The following is a 6,542-nucleotide window of genomic DNA, read 5'->3' as shown; positions in this document are numbered from 1 at the left end:
ATTGATTCATGTTCTGACATTGTTGTCAAATTAAACTCTTATGTGCCCTAATTTATGTTGTTGCCTCTTTATTGCCTTATTATCTTTTTCGTAATTGCTTAACCTTAATTGAAGTTATTATTATTTCTTTCGTAATTGCTTAACTTTAATTGAAGTTATTATTATCTCTTCCGTAATTGAGCAACCGTAATTGAAATTATTATTATCTTTTCCGTAATTAGTTAGCCTTAATTGAAGTTTTGTTATCCCTTCCATTGTTTACATGTTCTTATTTGGGGTCATTTATTCATGATATCTCTCTTATCGCCGAATTGTACTTTGGTGGAATCATTGTTACAAATTATCTCTCCCTTGTTGAGCTATTCTTGTTGAGACCATTATTCCCTGTTGTGTCTTTATTTGTGAGCTCGTTCTTCCATTTTTTTGTATTATGAAGTTCTTGTGTTGATTTACTTATCGTACTCTTGTGTTATCGTTATTGTTGTTCTTATACTCAGTGTTGTTGAGCCGAGAGCTATGCATAATTGTGGTCTTAAAATTGTTTTGAGGAAAAGATGTGGCATATGGGCACATGTGGTGAAAGACTTTATATTGTGTTGTTATTTTTTGGCACATGTGATGTTGTTGAGAGGATTGTCGGGGTGTTCACATGTGAGTTATCCGTGCTATTATTGTTATTGATATTTGCACATGCGTCGTGACAAGGTGGGCAATATATATGGGTTTGCGCATGTGGCGAGACAAGGTGGGAATATTATTATGCGCGTGTGGCGAGACAACGCGGGCATTTACTTTATTGTTGCGCACGTGGCGAGACAAGGTGGGCTATTTCGGAAAATGATTTGTGATGACTTGTGATAGCCTAGGGGCAATGTTATCGTTGATATTTGTGTAGTGGTGTGCCTACTTGTGTGAGTTATACCGTGTACATTTTGGGGTGATCATTTCTTATTTGAAATTCATTGTCTCCACTCTTGCTTGTTGACTTGAGTTGTGGTAGAACACTTGCACAGGCATACACGTAAACAAATCACACATATCGGTTAAAGAAGATGAATCATGATGTTATTAACCATTAACATGTACTCCCGTGTACTTGCCTTCTGTGTGAGAATTATCCTGTTGGCACATGAGTAGTCCGTGCAGTCATGAGTCATTGTTATGTTGGCAAGTGAGTGGTCCGTGCGGATATTAGATATTGTTACTCTCTTGGCATGTGAGTCGTCCGTGCAGTTTTGAATTGTAATATGGGAACAAGATGCCAAGTGATTAGGGTTCATGAATTGGGATACATGATTCTACTAGACACAGCTTGTAGACTCCCTAGGATAGAACTGCTCTGATACCAAGTTTGTCATGCCCCAAACCTGAAGTGGCGTGGCCAGCACCCGGTGCCATACTCGGCCCGAGCGTACTACTCTGTAACTGTGAACTCTGGAGGGTAACCCTTAACTTAGGCCGATGAGGCCATATTCTGAATCATTTGAAAATAACGTCTACAACCAGCAATAACAAACTAAACATCTACATAGGGCTGGTAAAGTCGCAATACTGATATAAAAAGTGTACATGACCTGTCTACAAGCCTCTAGGAATAATTGAATTGTATCATGGTTGGGACAGGGCTTCGACCTACTCATTAAACCTGTATATATAAAATGGACTCCAAGGTATAGACCTGGTAACTCCGAGAAGTGGAGCTTACCAACCAAGGTGATGTTTGACTTTGTCTACTGGGAAGGTCTATCCAGTTGTCTATTAGTACCTGCAGGCACGAAAGGCAGCGTCCCCAGCAAAAGGGACGTTAGTACGAAATAATGTACCGAGTATGTAAGGCAACAAGATAACTAAAATCTGAAACTGAACTGATAATATAATAATTGAAAGTACCTGGGAGTCAAATATAATTTGAAGATATGCTTACCTGCTGATACTGACTCATCTATCTCAATATAGTAAATAAAATAGATGCCCGGCCCTATAAGGCTCGGTATGTGTAACTTCTCTGCCGTAGTAGGCTCTCTCATAGGCTCTCGGCCATACTAGGCTCTGTATCTCGGCCATTCTGAGCTCTCTCATGAACTAGAAGAAATGAAAGAAAAGTATCGGGGACCGCTCCCTGTCAAGTTAGTACTACTTTCCCTTTAGTCTATTTTTAAAAAATAAAATAATAGTAATAAATAGCTAAAGACAACCTAAAAGAAACAACCAAATCAATTGCTTATGATTTACTATTATTCTTCCATTTTCAGGACTGGATTATATAGGAAGACAGAGTTGGTCAATTGATAATAAGGGTCAAATTTCAGCGGCAGGATTCGATATTATATTTCCTAGCATGATCAAGTATGCAGGGGAACTGAACTTGAATGTGCCTTTGGACCAAAGCCTCGTAAATGTCTTGTTCCAGAAACAAGATTCAGCAATGGAAAGGTATGTTTTTAAAAAATTAAAGGGAAAGGTATATACCCTTAAAATAAAGGTTACTAGTAAGTACCATTTATGGGATGAAAAAATATCAATTATACCCATATAAAGTCTTTTGCTAATTTGAACCCAGGAATGATCTGAGGGAGTGTAAAACCAACCCTGCATATTACTATGCCGAAGGCCTTGGCAAATTATGTCAATGGGAAGAGTTGATGACTTATCAAAAGAAGAACGGATCACTTTTCAACTCACCAGCCACTACTGCAGCTGCTTTGATATTCCATTGCCATGATGATAAGTGCCTTGGATACATAAATTCAATCCTGAAACAACACAAAAATTGGGGTATATATGTATAGTGATCATCTGAAATATTATACTATTGCTACCTAATGTTTAGATTCTCTTTACAAGCTCCGTATTAAGTTTTATTTGGTGTCAATGAACGAAACAGGCAGAATCAATAAATAGGCAAATAGAAATGGACTAAATGGACTAAGCAATGGATCATCACCTTTTAAAAGTATTCACATGAAATTATGTCTCATAATTTTATGTTATCTCCACCCCTTTTTTCATTGCTAATATTTAGTTTCTTCTTTCTTTTCTTGGCGCGTCTATACGAAGTTCCTACTATTTATCTCCCTTTGGGTTTACCACCATATTACTTGGTAGTGCCATATTAGGATGAGAATTAGAGCTTAAGAGATTTGCCCCATTTGAACATCTAGGTTTTGGATTGATGTATTGTGGGAGGAAAGTTGGGCATCCGAATCGGCATTCTTTTCCATCATTTGCTTGAACATGCTTTTAATACGTCTCATCTTATTGTTTGAAGAACTTGAACCATGGGAAGGATAAGGAGGTGGGTTGCTCAGTTGTTGGTACATCAAGGTCCTTTGAAAGACCGACCCCTGGTTGCCTTGATTGTTACTCCATCCACCTTGATTGTTGCCACCCCAACTTCCTTGATTGTTTCCACTGCAATTTCCTTGATTATTTTTGTTATGCCAATTCCCTTGATTGTTATAATTCCAATTGTCATGATTGTTTTGTGGCTGCTATTGTTGTTAGCTTGGGTCTTGGAAGTTGTTTCTTTGCCCTTGAAAATTGTTCATATATTGCACTTTTTCCTCTTGGTCATTATAATAATCATCTTGCTCAAAACCATCATCTTGCACATAGTTGTCCACTCGAGTTTGCACTTGTGGACCCTTGGTCCTCCTTTTGTTCACCATCACATTCACTCCCTCCATAATATTAACTTTCTTAGGAGCTTGCACTTGATTTAGTTGGGCCTTTGCTAGTTGAGTTATGGTAGTGGTCAATTTTGCAATGGCTTGCCCATGGTCTTGCAATTCTTTGTGAAGGTGGATCATAGCCGGATCACCTTGTGCAACATTGGCCCGAGATTTCCAAGTTGCTGATGTTTCCGTTATCTCATCCAAGATTTCACACTCCTCTGCATAAGGCATAGTCATAAAGTTTTCACCGGCTAGTTGATTCACTACACATTGTTTGGTTGTGTTAATCCCACGATAAAAGGCTTGTTGAATTTTTCGTCATATCATTGTTGGGACATTCCTTAATCGTTGTTCTATAGCGCTACCATATTTCGTGTAGTGGTTCATTCAGCTCTTGCTTGAATGCCAAGATCTCATCTCTAAGTGTAGCCATGTGCTTGGGAGAGAAAAACTTAGCATTGAACTTTTCCTCCAACCCATCCCAAGTATGAATTGAATGATTCGGCAATCGTTCCAACGAATCTAAAGCTTTCCCCCATAGAGAGAAGGGAAAAACCTTAGCCTCAATGCATCCTCGGAAAGCCCTTCAAATGATTATAAGCATTTTGAGTTGGAGCACCGGTGAAGAAACCTTGTTGCTCAAGCAAAGTGAGCATCACATTGGTGATTTAAAAGTTGCCCGCCCTAATACGGGGATGAACTATTACACTAGCATAACCTTCGTTGGGCAATATCTGGTGTGGATCCGCTCGTGGTGGAGGTAGGTATGGAACGGACACATTTTCATGAGGTACCCAGCCTCTCCGATTGTCTTGAGGCTCAAGAGGTACCTCCTCTACTTGCTCCTCCTCGTCGTCTAATTTCCCCAAGGGCAAATTTCCGAGATCATTGTTCGCCATGGTTGTACATATAATTTCTCACACAAGTTAGTAGCACGGAAGGGAAAGAAGATATTCCAAAAACAAACTCAAATATATAGCTAACACCATTTTTACTCCCCGACAATGGCGCCAAAAATTAATACGCACTCTATAGTAAGTGGAAACAGTCATTGGAAGAAATGTACCCAACAAGAGTCGGGGTTGATTTCCACATGGAGTTTAATATGATTGTTAGGGGTATACACTTGATGTGAGCAAATGAAATAACTAAATTGCGCTTCCAAACAAAGAGTTTTGTTTTCTACTTCTAATTTATCACTAACAATTATAAACTAATGAGACAAAATGAGAAAGGGAATGATTGTTTTTGTTGTTTTTATCAAATGGTTGAAAAGCCTAGGGATGTGACCTTCACCTAGGTGTTCGCCTAACTGGTTAGATACGTTAACACTGGTTTTATTGATCGAGGTGTATTATAGCTCTCAACTCTAAGTTACCCACTTAATACCTCTCGGTCATAGAGTAATTTTGTCCAATTTGGCTTTCACAAGCCCAAATGGGTATCAAGCTAAACAATTGATAAGAGATCAAGTCGAGTTTTCACTATCTCTAGTTCAAACCCTTTAATTAAGCTATCAAAATCTTAATTAGCCGAATTTCTTATTAGCTAAGTTATCCTAGTCTAAGTCCCTCTTTCTCAAGTAATGATCAAGTCAAAAAGGCATGAAAAATATTTGCAACCATTAATTCTAAAATTAAAGCACAAATAAGGCTAAATAATCAACACCCAATTAAAAACAAACATTAAATTAAATATCCCATAAGGTTTACACACTAGGATAGAGCCTAGCTACTCATAATGAAATATGAGGAAAATAAAGAAGAAATACTAATTAAACTCATAATCTAAGATTAAAATGATAAAATATGATGTTTAAATCCCAAATTAGTCACAAACTTCCTAAGGTAGCAAAATACAATGGCTGCAGTAGCTGAAACTTCGAAACTTGACCTAAAATGTGATTCTCGTCTATTTATAGTGACCCAAAATTTGCTGACAAAAACGCCCATCGGGAGGTTCTACGGCCGCACAATTCTATTTGCGGTCCGCACATTGCTTCAGCTTGCAGGGACTTGGAATCTGCAGCCGCACAATTTGGTCTGTGGCTGTAATTTAGCTTCTTCAAGTCTTGGTCATCTGCACATTCTCTGGACATTAGAATTTTTGTTAGTGCAAACCCTATTCTACGGCTGCACAATTCATGTCTCATCTGCATATTAGCTTAAAGTCTGCAGGGCTTCTTCACTTGTTCTGCGGCTGCAGAGGGAATTCTGCGGTCCGCACTTTCTTATGCGGCCACAGAAATACCTCTTTGGAGCGCACTTCTTATGTTCTACGCCCCTTTTTTCCTTGTGAGTCGGATCACTTCTTTTTGAGTAAGATTTCTTCGTAAGAGCCCAAATTTTCAACATTCCTGCAATTTGCACAATTTCATTAGTTTTGGGAACATAAATCAATACTTTTGGACTAAAACAAAAGCAAAAAGGTGCTAATAAGTGTTCAAAATCCACACTTATCACTAGGGCAGTTTAGCATATCTACCGGTAGCGGAGAGGCCATTAGCATTGGATGTTCAGGCCTTGGACAACTAGTTTGTTAGATTGGATGTTTCAGTGCCGAATCAAGTTTTGGCTTGTTTGGTCTCTTCGTCTTCCCATTATGATCATATCAGAGAGCGTTAGTATGACGACCCTGATTTTCTTGTCCTCAAGGACACAGTTTAGTACGGTGATGCCAAGGAGGTCACTATCGGGGATGACAATATGTTACGAATGTAAGGCAAGCTATGTATGCCCAATGTAGATGGTTTGCCTGAGTTGATTCTTCAGGAGGCCCACAGTCCACGGTACTCCATTCATCTAGGTGCCTCTAAGATATATCAGTACTTGAGGCAGCACTATTAGTGGATGAGGATGAAGGAAGACA

At 38.8% G+C, this 6,542-nt stretch overlaps 1 long non-coding RNA gene across 1 annotated transcript; it reads left to right on the top strand.

Moving 5' to 3' along the window:
• The first annotated feature begins 2,256 nt into the window (after nucleotides 1-2,256).
• On the top strand, nucleotides 2,257-2,834 carry LOC107762461 (uncharacterized). The gene is made up of 2 exons (XR_012706048.1): nucleotides 2,257-2,433; nucleotides 2,561-2,834. It is a non-coding gene; the product is annotated as an uncharacterized LOC107762461 (long non-coding RNA).
• The last annotated feature ends 3,708 nt before the right edge of the window (nucleotides 2,835-6,542 follow it).

The sequence above is a fragment of the Nicotiana tabacum genome, chromosome 23, assembly GCF_000715075.1.
Source record: "Nicotiana tabacum cultivar K326 chromosome 23, ASM71507v2, whole genome shotgun sequence".
In the NCBI taxonomy this organism is placed as follows: Eukaryota; Viridiplantae; Streptophyta; class Magnoliopsida; order Solanales; family Solanaceae; genus Nicotiana; species Nicotiana tabacum.
Note: the sequence above shows the minus strand (reverse complement) of the source record. Positions and strands in the feature narration are given on the sequence as shown.